At 40.3% G+C, this 13481-nt stretch overlaps 1 protein-coding gene and 1 long non-coding RNA gene across 9 annotated transcripts in view; both read right to left on the bottom strand.

The window, feature by feature from the left end:
- SMOC2 (SPARC related modular calcium binding 2) overlaps positions 1–13481 on the bottom strand; it is a 147697-nt gene that overhangs the window by 116515 nt on the left and 17701 nt on the right. The gene's annotated exons all lie outside the window — the stretch shown is intronic.
- LOC121067103 lies at positions 8184–12050 on the bottom strand. The gene is made up of 2 exons (XR_005818093.1): positions 9312–12050; positions 8184–8442 (listed from the first exon to the last, which is right to left on the bottom strand). It is a non-coding gene; the product is annotated as an uncharacterized LOC121067103 (long non-coding RNA).

The raw sequence follows: 13481 nt of genomic DNA, 5'->3' as shown, positions 1-13481 counted from the left end.
GAAGCTAAAGAATTTGTCCCCCATCAGATCTAGCACAGATTGCCTTTAATACATTAATTAAGTTATTCTTCTGTATTTGCAGTCTACCACTTGACCTTTTGGTTATCATCTACTAGGCTGAGATATCCCTAGCCACATCTTACAGCAGCTGAGGGCCGGGCCTTTGTTGTTTATTAAAGTCCCTTGAGGCCCATCACTAATGCATTCTATACCACAGCTCCAGCCACAACTTGCTCAAAGCAGCATCATTACTTGACTCTGACACATTTGCCATAGTTCTGCTGTCAACTGCCTGGACTCCGGCTCCCAATTGAGGAAGTACGTTCAGCTGTGAAGCTGTCTGACAGAAGGAGGTGCCAAAGTACCACAGACTGCTGATACAAATGACTCCAATTAACATGTGGCATTTTCCCATTATCAACAGAACCCATAGAAAATGAATTCTCAGAATTAAATACTTCTTTTGGATTCGCACATTTTAGAAAAACTTTAACTTTACAAAGCTAAAAATCTAAGTTCTCTGCAGCTTCAGTTAATGTTATTATGTTATTTTCATTATAAGAACATCTTGATTAATTAACCTATCTTCAAAACTTTCTCCTAAGAAGAGAAATTCCACTAGCAGCAGCTTACAGATGGCGAATTAAGTTAAAGAGAAACTCTGTGGCAATGCTGGGAATTAAAACCAAGATTCTCAAAACTCATTCCTGTTTTTCAACCATGTGTCATCTTTCCAAATGTTCTTTCCTACAAAAAGATTTAGTCATGCCTGAAAAAGGCCTGTCTCATTAACGAAGTAAGGACTCAGTAAGAGAAACTGTATGAATCCTTCAAAACTGGCACGTATATTTACTTGCTAAAAACACTTGAGGACGTTCTGTAAATGAAATTGTGATCCTCTTTGTTTCCATTTAAAAAAAAACTTTGTTGAAGGTCATTTTTAATGTGATTTGGATGATGTTCCAAGAGGAAAGCATGGGCTGAGCTGTTTGGCTTGCACGCCATTAAGTCTCTCTGTTTTGAAAAACAGTGTGGTACTGACTGGTGTTTGAGCTCTTTCAGGGCACACCCTGAATTTGAGGCCTCACACAATTCTCCTCCACTTCTGAGCTTAGAATATAGGAAAACAGTAACATTTAGTTTCTAAGAGCTATATACTGGCAAAGTTCCTTCTTAAAAGAACCAGGTCTACCTAAAAATCAGGTAATATTTGGAGTCAGGCCTCCACCATTCCTACCTGCAATGAACTGACTAAATCATAGACAAGCCATTTTACCTCTTGGCATTTCTTCAGTCAGCCCCCTACTACACCCCTTCACACACACACAACCCCCCTCCCCCCCCCCCCAAAAAAAAAAAAGACTATCATACTTGCCTGTCTTTCTAAAACATTTCATAAACCAGGATTGAAGAATGGAATATAAGAGCAAAACATTATGTAAGTGCCAAAGCCACAAGATCAGCCTCTGAATGAGACCACAGACTTGACTTTCACTTTAGTTCTCTGGGGCTTATTAATTGCTGAGCATAGATTACGTGGATTTTCTATGATAGCTTAGCATAGTGTTTTATTTAGTTATTGGCGCTATATCTGTAGGAACACTTCGGTTTTCAGATACCTCTTGTGCGTAGCTATCAGACTTAGAAACTACGACAGCATTGTTAACATATCCATCAAAACACAAAATAGATCAAATAGATGTGATACCTTAACATTTCTATAGCACACTGTTACTCTTAAGGCAGATGTATATTTTCCACGGGTTTTCTCAATGTTCCAGTCCTTGCATAATAACAGTAATCTGTCCAAAAGCTATACCACAGAGCTTCTAAACAGTAATACTGCAACTAAATTACAAGTTCACCTGAGAAAAATAGCAAGTACTCTGATCCAGGAAGTTCCTTAAATGGATTCCACACCCAAGTGTTTTATTTTTTTCTTTTCCCAGTTGGATATGTAGAAAGGATTATCACAGCAAGGAATTGATATCATGATTTATCTGCTGCATACCATGCTTTTAATATCAGATAAACTAAATAACAGTGGAAAGTCTTGAACATTGAATATTCAAGATATGTCTTGGTTAGTTGCTCTAAGAGGAATGCAGCTGTAAACTGGCTAAATTCTTTGCCCTCCTTGCACTACAAATTTTGTCAAGGAAACTGGACTCTGCTTGAAGTTGAGAACGTTTTGTTTCTGTAAAATATTGTTGAACCACATGAGGATCCAAGCTAACTAAATATGGAGCAAGAGATGTTTTTGCAATCCAGTCCAAAACATTCTGTTACTGATTCATTGGTAATTTATGACTGGCTTGGATATAATCTTAACCAACCATCATTGGTTTTGGGAGGTGAAATGACATGAGTCAACTGAAATTAATATGATAAAGAACAGCTCACTCTTACTGCTTAAATCCAGTCAAAGCTCTGCTTCTTGCAAGTGTTCCAATCCTAGTCTTCAAGAAAAGGCAAATACAGAGTTGCAGCAAGCTCCATTTGTTGTACAATTCCTACTCCCCTAGCTCAAAACCATAATAGCCTTGTGCAGATGGAAACAAAAACGTGTTTTCACAGGTACAGAACACCCTAAAAAATAATAGAAAAATGCAGTATTTTTCCATATGGTAGCTGTATTGGATATACTGCTTCATAAGCGGTTGCTCCCCATTACCAAGCATTCTCCTTTCTTCCTCCCATTCCTAAGCCTAAAAATCTTGCCAAGAGATACTCCAAGCTCTTTTATATAACCCTGTGCAAGAGTCAAATGAAGATCTTGCTCTTTGTCTGTAATAAAGTTGCATCCAGAAAACATGAAAACTTAAACCCTAGAAGTAACAGAGGGCTATTTAAATTAGAGAAAAGTGTTATAAATAAATATAATTAGTGAATTCTAGGACTATATCTAACAGTCCCTGCAGAAATAGTATAGACAAATGTGAGTTTTTAAGCCAAATTCTGAACTACAGATAAAGGAGCAGGTAACTTGGTGCCTACCAATAGAAAGGGGATGGATTCCTGTAGTTATCTACACTTAAACATTCAAAAAATTCCAGTAGAGAAAATGAGTGATAAGTCTTGGGAAAACATGGTTCTCAGCAATGAGCAGTCTTCTACTTTAAACCTTTACTCCCTAACTCAAATTGCCTCAGTTACCATTTTGAGGGAATATACACCATTAACTAAGGACTGTAAAAGTGCCTATCTTTAAAAAGTTAGGGCCATATAAGTTACCCCCAATCATTCTATAGGTCTTCTTTTACCTTTGAATCTTCCCCAGATCAGCTCTCATTCTATTTAATATGTTAACTGAACACTTTATTTAAAGTTGTGTTCTGACCCCATAAACTGATATCCATTTGAATATGTTCCATCCCTGATGAACTGCATATGATGGACACAGCAGATTTGCTTTTTCTATGATGTCTTTTTAAGCTGCTCTTATGAGATTGAAAGCTCAGCTGATAACTGCTACAGAGCTAGCCTACATTCTCTAAAGACTTTAACCAGACATGTATTCTATGGACACGACATTCCTCACAGGATTCACGCTTTGCAAGGCTTTAAAATACTGCCATTCTCAAGGGGAGGCAGTCCATGATTGCTCATCCTTGCCTGCCTCAAACTTAATGACAACTTAAAAGGAAGCATCAAGATGTGTGTGTTCCTTAGCCAAGACCTAATACTTTGCTGAACAAGGGTTTGTAGGTCTAATTTTTTTACACTGTTTTATTACTGGCCCAGAGCTATCTGAGGTACCAGTCCCTTCTATCCGATAGGGCACGCAACATGAAGCTTCATGGACCTCACTGTTTTCTCTCTTGCTCCCTTAGTGGATTACATTTTCATGCTAAGTGTTATTGAACAGTGTCTGGTAACTACATAGATCTTACCCTTGATTCACCCTGTTTTATATTGTTCTTGGCTGGAATAGGCAAGAACGAACAACCCCTAATGAGAAGTCTGACCATCTTCCTCCAGGGGAATTGCAGCTCTACTGAGACCACATACTGTCTTTGGAAAATAATCTGTGAGGCAGTTTCTCCTTGCTGGTGTAATATGGTGCAAGTCAGACCACTTTTACTAGGACAGATAAGCCAAGCATCCTCCTTTGATGAGAGAGGAAAGTAGCAATTGCATCCAAATAAAGACACAACTAAAGGAATAGCAATGTATTTTCATCCAGTGGGAATATGAAAACACACAAAGATTAGTTTTAACGAGCCTGAAAAATGACACAAACATTTGATAAAAGAATTTTGCAGCAATGCTTCCAGGAGTTCCTGCATCTGGCCAGGACAAGATATAGCACAAGAACAGCTACACTTCAGTCCAGAACAGGATATGCATACAAGAATATTGGGGGGAGGGGGGGGGGGGGACAGGAAGGGAAGGAGGTGACACAAAAGCACAAGACTTTTGCAGGCTCCATCCAACTTAAAGAAAGCATGGGTTTCTTCACAGCTCAAGTTCTGTTGAAACCTTTATGTAATTCAATAGGGAAAGCTGGAGTGAAAAAATCAACACTTGATCCAGCTCTCTCTTTACCTAAAATACTTCTGTAATGTTGGTACTTAATTGCTGATGCAGCCTTAAAGTTGAGATAAAAGGCACAATGACAAATCCTGTGCTATCAAATAGGGTGCAGCAGAAATAGGAAGTGTGAAGACAAGGCACTGGTGGTAGCAGAGTATAGAAGAGACTGGTGAAGTGAAGGGAGGACAGCAAGGAGGATAAAGGACACTGAGACTCACCTTGAAGAAAAGGTTGCAAATGACCATAGTAGAGAACTGCCATTCCTACTCCGTAATGTACTTTATTTGTTAGCATATCTGCAAGATGCTCATGTACGTGCAAAGGCTTGCAGACATGTTTCTCCCAAAGCTACTGCAAAGAATACATGCCCTTTTATATTATCATACAAAGGCATTCTATGGAAAGCCTAGACATTTCCTCACACATCATCCACTGGCACTGGTTGCACTGAATTTAGCTAAGTTCCTCCTGATTTACATCTGTGTACAAGTAAGTCCAACATGTTCGTGGAAATACTCCGCACAGCTGGGACAGTTTAGACACATGAAATAGATGTTAGCAACACCATGTGATTAAAGAAAAGCACAAACCACAGAGTTTAGATCTGAATCCAAATCCTCCTCAAGCTTGGGGTGTTTTAGATCCAAAATTTTGATTCAGACTCTTGTCTATATAAATTGTAGCAATTCATAATTTGCTGTGATTTAGACTAATACATTATACTGAACAGATCAGCACCTACTTTGGATTTTACAGGCTTTGTGGTAACTGGTAAAACAAGTTGTGGAACATGAACAGTAATGACTACTGGTCTAGAATAAAAGAGTGCCAACTCAAGTGCCAACTTGATGCTCCATTGAAATAACTTCCATTGTCCATGACTCAGATGTGAACATTAATTTGCTATATAAGCAAATATGTGATAATCAGAACTTAGTCCAGAGTGAAGCAGTACAGTTACAGCAGCAGGAACACAAGCATTTCCAGCATGAAAAAAAAGTTATGGCTCCAAAAATATATTCTACTTATGGGTTAGAACTCTATTTCTATGAAGATTATCCATCAAATTGCTCAAATTGTGGGGAACCAACTGCACTTTGTTAATGTCATTAACATTAGCAATCTATCATGGTTTTTGCTGGGACTAAGTTAATTTTCTTCATAGAGGCTTTTATGGTGCTATGTTTTGGATTTTTGAAGAAAACAGCAGTGATAGCATGCTGATGTTTTAGTTGTTCAGAGCAGTGCTTACACAGAGCCAAAGACTTTTCAGCTTCTCACACTGCCCTGCCAGGGAGGAGGCTGGGGGGGCACCAGGAGCTGGGAGGGGACACAGCCAGGACAGCTGGCCCAACTGACCAAAGAAATGTCCCATACCATGTAGCACCATGCTCAGCAATAACAGCTGGGGAAAAGGAGGAGGAAGGGGAGATGTTGGAAGTGATGGTGTTTGTCTTCCCAAGAAACCAAGCCAAGCCCTGCTATCCTGGGAGTGGCTGAGAACCTGCCTGCCAATGGGAAGCAGTGAATTAATTCCTTGTTTTGCTTTGCTTGTGCACCTAGCTTTTGCTTTACCTAGTAAACTGTCTTCATTCCCAGCTCATGAGTTCTCGCACTTTTACCTTTCCAATTCTTTCTCCCATCCCACCTGGGGAGAGCGAGTGAGTGGCTGGGTGGTGCTGAGCTGCCTGCTAGGCTAAACCACAGCACAGTCTCAATTCCTTCCATAGAACAAGCCACTGATCACTTAAACATTAGAAAGCCAAACATATCTATTCTGAAAACACTTTAAATGCAAACAAGCTTCACAGATATTTTGCTTAATATTTTTTCTCATTCAACGTGTCTGCCTTAACATCCAGCAAAGGCAAAGATCCCATAACTTGAGGATGAAGTTAGAAAAACTTAAAACAGAAATTATTCAGCTTTTAAAAAGAAAGAAAGTTAATCAGATGGATTTACACATTAGTATTAAAGAGGTCAAGAGTTACCCATCTATGAATATGTACATATTTAATGATTCCCTCGCTAATATCCTAATATATTTCTGAACTTGAAAGTATGCATTTTTAAATGTATATACCGAAATTGGTTGTATAAGAATTAAGCAAGTAATAAAATGAACTCATCTTCCTACTCTTGAGAATCAGTGTCCAAACCAAAATATGCCAGCTATGCAGTTAGTTGTGGGAAAGAGGTTTCTTTCCTACAGTCTAGGCCGGGAATCCCAAGTTTGAGAAAGTGCTTTCCAATTAAGCTAAAGGTCCACTGACTCCAGACACAGACGTTTTCTCTCAGAGGTGGTATATGCTGCCAACCAAGCTGACAATTCAGAAATATCAGGACTATGCAAAATAAGCCTTCATTTCTCCTTTCACTCCAAGCTATGATAATCCAGTCATTTGAAGATTTTTCATAGAAACCGTAGTCCTGCAACTTTGGATCCTGTTCTTCAGCAAGCAGTACTGAAGAATCACAGAATGGTTGAGGTTGGATGGGACCCCTGGAGCCAATCTGGTCAAAATCCCTTGCTCAAGCAGGGATACCCTGAGCAGGTTGCCCAGGATCGTGTTCAGGTAGCTTCTGAAAATCCCTAAGGATGGAGACTCCACAACATCTCTGAGCAACCTGTGCCAGTGCTCTGTCACCTGCACATTCAAGAAGTACTTCCTGATGTTCAGATGAAGCCTCCTGTGTTCCCATTAGTGCCCATTACTTTCTGTCCCATCATCATTCCTTCCTGTCCCATTCAGTATCACTGAAAATAAGCCTATCTTCTTTGTACCTTCCTGTCAGATATTTCATTTAATTCTGGTTTTTGGACTCAGTACCAAACCATTTTAGTTACATCAGAATATACAGCCATTGGTTTTTCTTGCAAGTTACCTAATCAGCAGCACTGAAAATAACCCTCCAGACCTGAACATTTTACCCTAGTAAGTTGACAGCCTTCCCTAACACTGTGCTACTGTCTCAGTGGAAATATAACTACCTAGCAGATACAGCTAGAGAGACTTGCAGCTTGTTTTACATTCACTTGACTAACTAAAGCATAAACTGTTAGCTAGATTGATCAGCATCTTCATGTAATGCACTCGTAGGGCTAAACTAAAGATGAATAAACAACATGTTTTCAGGACTGGGTAGGTCAAAGACATTTACTTCCAAGATCAGAAGCTGCAGGTTTCCAGGTGAGATCAATGTCCTAGTTTTTTTGACCCAACCAATAGCTGCTGGTTACACTCACAAGGGTAAACCACTAGCAACACACCCTGCACTCACTTCAAACCAGACTTGAACACAATGAATTATGCATCATTTCAGTTTAAGACTAAAGCCTTCTCTGAACTGTAGATCTAGAGAGGCGTCCCCATCTACATTTGATTTCTATTAGCTGCCATGAAATCTTCATTGCCACTACTGCTAAAAGCCAGACATCACCAGGATTTATTTTTTTTTTTTAAATGAACTGTAAGCCTACCCAAGGAAGTTGTAAATTACTTAAATTACATTGTGGCATTTCAGTTAGTATGGTTTAGGACTGGAAATAGAATTTGCATCAAAAATATTCATCTTTGGGATTTTTTCTAGCAGCCTAAGAGACTAAGGAACAATTTACTACTTTATCCTGTTTTATCCTTTTTAGATTCTATTAGTAGAAAAGCTCCATGGTCACAATCTTAGCATTTTTCTGAACTAGTGAATTCAATCCAGTTTACAGGAGTCACTAAAGTGTTGCTAACAATAGTGCCTTTATTCTGAAACAGGTAAGTTCTTCATGCGGTTGGGAGCCAGTTGGATGTAGGTATCTTCTGTTACTAATGAATGAAAATACTGAAGAGGCTGATGAATGCTTCCAAGTACCCATTTATAATACAACCTTCAGTAGGGTTTATTCTCCCAATCCTAAAATAAGCAGAGACCAGAACGTGTTATCTTTCTTGAAGACCTCTATCTTTCAGAAAAGGTGCAAGTTTCATCTTCAGACACCTTTGAATATTGTACATTTTTTCCTATGGCTAAAGTCCCTAACCAACATAGACCTTCCAGGATGTTTAAACTAATTTATTTTTATCCTTGAAGCTAAACAGTCTGAATGCTGATGAATAATTTAGGCACAAAGAATCACTGAGTAAATGCTGCCCATCATCTCCGACAAAAAGCAGTACCTCGCAGAAAGCAAAGTAATTTTTCCTAATATTATATAATGTACACAAACAACAGTTTTTATCACAGGAGACAAAGGGGGTGGGGAGAAAGCACTCAGCAGAATTACCAAGAGTTCCTTTCTGGGAGATGTGCTGAAAATTCATTGATATTGGATGTCCTACTGTACAACAAGGACCACACAACTTAAACACACAACAGCAGCTTGAGCTAGGAATATTGGTTCTGTGTGCACAGCAATTTGTGGTGAACTCAAGAAATATACACAGGAGATATAATGGCCTGAGCAGTAACTCTTCCTTTTTCATTGTTTCTGTTACATTGCTTTAGGGAGCATCTTTTCAACATTCTTGACATACTCCCCTCCCCACCATCCCCAGAAAGGAGGGTGAGATTTAGTCCTCCAACCACAAAGTTGTGGAACAAATCCCACACAGCATTAGTATGGGAAAATCCCCTCTTCTGAGTGCATACACAAAGCTTTGAGCATCAAAATTAGAATATAGCATGCAAGCTGGCACCAAGTTCATCCTGATGTACTGCTCCATGTCCTTTTTCACCTCACTGTCATATTTTCCTGGTTGTCATTCAACTTAAGTGACACTTACCTGCCTAACAAATTCTCTTCTTCATCTCATCCTTCCCCCGATAGAGGAGTACTATGGGTGGTAGAGCTTTTTTCTCAGATCTAAACAAGAACTGTGAGGTTGAAGAATTTCAATTTCCTCTGGAACAAGACATGGAAAAATTTAGTCATTCCTGCCAGCTAGCCACAGGCTTCTGCTGCCTCTAGGCAGAAACAGCTTGAGAGGTGCATTTAGTTTGGTAGACTCCTTCCTGACAGGATGTTTCTCAACTATTCCCTCCAATTAATTCACATCTATCCTTCGCTTCCCCCTAGCAGCATCTCAAGTGCTCCCTCCACCAGGGTAAGCTAGACCAAGCAACGCAACTGGCCAGCATTCTGACACCTCCCTTACCATGCAGGACTTCACAGGCCGCTTCACAACAACACTTCCAGGAGTTTGTTTCACGGCCTCACACTTGAGAGTCTTACCTTACACATGTACAGAGCAAAGTCCTCAGGGTAGTTGTTCGACACAAACAAGGCAGGGCATGGCATTGGTTGCAATGGGTCTCCAGAGAGGGCATCCCAAGCAGCTCCTCCTCTGTGAGGCATTAAAAGCACAGGCAGGAGGGAGGCCTAGGACCTCATAAAACCTCACTGCATGGGAAGCCTTCGCTTTAGGTAAAGCGAAGCGAGGACCCTTCAAGCCGTAGGCATGCTCTGATAGTCACTCAATACTTGTAGATTAATAGCAGCAAAAGTACAGAGGCCACTTAAACTAACATTCTCCTCAGGGAAACCACTGCACAATAGAGGGCTAGAAAGACACTGGACAGCATCACCAGATGGAAGAGTTGAATTAACCAGCCAAGATACCAGCCTATATTTTCAAGGCTCCCGAGGGATAGAAGCATTCTACTTTTTGTGACTCTCTGAAACCACTCCCTGTTGACACCTTGAGATAAGTTAAAATTGTTTCCTGAATAACAGCTTGCTAGTGCTGTACAATGGAGTAAAGGCAGCACCTACAGAAGGCATACAAGGTACAGGAGGAGCAGGAGACTACTGTTAATGCTGCAGTACCCAGACTGCTTCCAGCCCTGGAGAACAGAAGGAAGACAGGCTCCTTTTCTGGTGGGAACACAGCCAGCAAGGCCTAGGAAAGCAAGCCTCACAGCTTTCCCAAGAGATATGTTTTCTTGGTTTTACGGAAGGGCAGAATAAAGTACACATCAAGCTCACTCACGGCAAACAAACAATAAGATCAAGAATATACCTCTGCAGTGCAGGCCAGGAAGCAGATAAAGATTTTAGTATTAGCAGCACCAAAGCTTCTGCAGAGCCTAAAACTGAGGTTTAAGGCTACCAACAACAACACAAGTGACTTTCAACAGATCTTCAGAGTGCAAAGAAGGTAACTGGATGGCAAGAAAGAGTCATACAGTGAGGTGTTTCTCGCCTCATGAGCTAGCAACCTAAACAGCCTCTATCGTTAGCCACACTGTAAAGTGCAACTAAGAATTAGGACTCTACACCATATTTAGGGAAACAAGCACAAAGAAATTAGCCTCATCCCTACACCATACCTCTACCATCATCTCTCCTAGGCCCATCCCAGGCTACTATATCAAACCTCCCCACCCCAGGCACCACCTGCTATACAGAGGCCAGGGGGAGGGCTAGCTAGTTGCACAGCTGCAACAGTTCTTCATCAGATGATACTGGTGTGAATGGGGAGAGGTTTTATTTCTTTCTTCTGCTATTAAATCCATATCATCACTCCATTCAACATGCTACTCAAAAACATGTGTTGACAAAAAGGTGTAGATCTAAATAAGTTATGTTAAAAAACAAGGTTGTTGAAATTAGATGTCAAAGTCTATATGACTTAAAGACAATCTCAGTGAAGAACTGGATGGATCACTCAGGATTAATGCATTTATTGTAAAGGCAGATATGATTTACTGATGTGCTTTTGTCTCCATGTATATTCTTACCAAGCAGCTCCTATATGAAGCCTTTAATCGTTTCATGAGCTAATGCCTATCCCAGAAAAATACATCAAAGGAAGTCTATCAGATCAAAATCAAATCAAAAAGGAAAGTCAATCAAATCAAAGTATTTTATGCCCCCCAAAAAATGCTAGCTAGCAAGGAAAATTTCCAATACAATTGTGAGATTTCTTCCCATCATTTTAACTTGATTTTAAGTTCATTCAAGTTGATTAAAAGATGAGCTATGAATGGAAATTCTGCAAATCTTTCTAATTTAGCATCTACCCTTATGGTGAGATATAACATTAATCCAAATTATTTTGCAAATGCTTTCAGTGCTAACCTTTCTCCTAAAGTTCAGAAAAAAAAGAATCCTGGTATGCTGAAAGATGAGTGCAAATGTAAAAATACCATTTTTTTCTAAAGCAAGAAGTAAAAAACGAGTAATTATTTCTTTTTGTCTTGCTTCGGTGGTGAAGTGTCTATTAGAGTTTTCTTGTGGTCTCAGAAAAGCTGATGCTGGCAAGCAACCTTTTGTTTCATAACTGCAGCTACAAAGCATGAAATTTGATCTTCCATCAACATGAGATAAGTTCTTGTGGTCCCAAAGCTATTTCTGACCAGACCTTTCAAGATAATAGAAACTGATCTCATTAAGGCCCTTCTAGCCTGAACATCTGAAGGCAGTTCATATGTGTGTTCGATAACTGCAACTTGCTTATTCTGTTTAGTCATTTTCTGAAATTTGAAAACACTAAGTATATCTGATGATTATAAGCATAGTAACCTATGACATCTCTGCACTGCCCCGTGGAGAACTGTACTCCCACATTAGTGATGATGTAGGTGGGTATGTTTACTCAGTATTGCACGACTCTGAAAGCCAGAGTAGTTTGGGCACTGCACCATGATAACACAGTCATGCTGAGCTATGTGGTCTCTTACAAGCCAGGAGTGTTTGCACAATACTCAGCTCTGCACCACAGAAACACTCACAAGGCACCCATCCTGCTTCCTTCACCTTTATACATGTACACAGGCATGCACACAGACAGGGACACAACCCCTCTGCACCTTCTGACTCTGGCAACCCATTCTTGCTTTCCTAAGCTTGCAGTTCACATGCTTGCACTTAGTTTATATGGTGTAGAATGCACACAACACAATGTGGACAGTAATTTATTAATTTCCTGTTGTAACTTGCTCCAGTTCACACCAGAGGAAATTGTGGATGAGGGAACTGTGTCTGTATGCTGGCTATCATGTCAGATATAGTAACGTGAGTGCTCAACAGTCTAGTAATTGTTGTCTTGCAAAAATAGTCAATATGATGTGGGAACCTAAAAAGACTATCTGTCTCCAGACATACTGTTTGATTAGCTGTAAGACCACTGGACACACACTGCTTCCACAGTCTGTCCAAGACAGTCCTCTGTGCAGATGTCTGCATTTTTTACAGCCTCGTACACTCGCATTGTAGGGATTCATTTCCCCAGGTTTTCCCATAAATCTGGTCTTCGTTTTCATGACCCAGGGAATGTTGACATCCTTAGGTTTGGTATCCTGCTATCTTTGTGATTCTCCTCCAAGTGGAAAGTTTTCACTCATGAATAACAAACCAGTTTCAGCATAATGAATATTACCAAAACAGAGGTTTATTTTTGCAATTGTCTGTGTATTTCATAGTAATTTAAAGCTGTCAAATGTGAAATGTACAATGCTATACAATGCCAACTAGAATGGTGAGGTGTTTTATTGAGGGTCCTTACACTGCCACTGACCAGCACTTTTTGTCCTGTAAAACTACAAAAAACAGCTTGGCCTCTGTTTGTCCTAAGCTGGTTTCTGGGTTGGTCAAAAATCTGGTTGCTGGGATTTTTCATTGGAAGTAATAGCTCATGGATTACGCACCTATTTTTTAGGTTGCCTCCTGGATTTTAACACCTAAATGTCATGTTGGATCTTTGTGAAGAGGTCCTAAGAGCTCATGAAGGTTTGGCTGCTTGGGCCCTGCTGACTTCCCAGCTTGACATCAGCCCATCCCCAAGGAGGTACCTGGTGCCTGGGGCTGTAGCTCTCCTGCTACCCTCAGCTGCCCTGCTCCTGGCCAGGGTGGTGGGACAGGCCCTGGCTGTCCATGGGGAGCCCCCACTGCTCCTGCCTGCTGGTTCTTTTACAGGGCCTGACGCTATCATGTAGACTGCTTGCCTTTAAAA

Source organism: Cygnus olor, chromosome 3 (assembly GCF_009769625.2).
Source record: "Cygnus olor isolate bCygOlo1 chromosome 3, bCygOlo1.pri.v2, whole genome shotgun sequence".
NCBI lineage: Eukaryota > Metazoa > Chordata > Aves > Anseriformes > Anatidae > Cygnus > Cygnus olor.
This window is presented reverse-complemented; position numbering and strand designations above follow the sequence as displayed.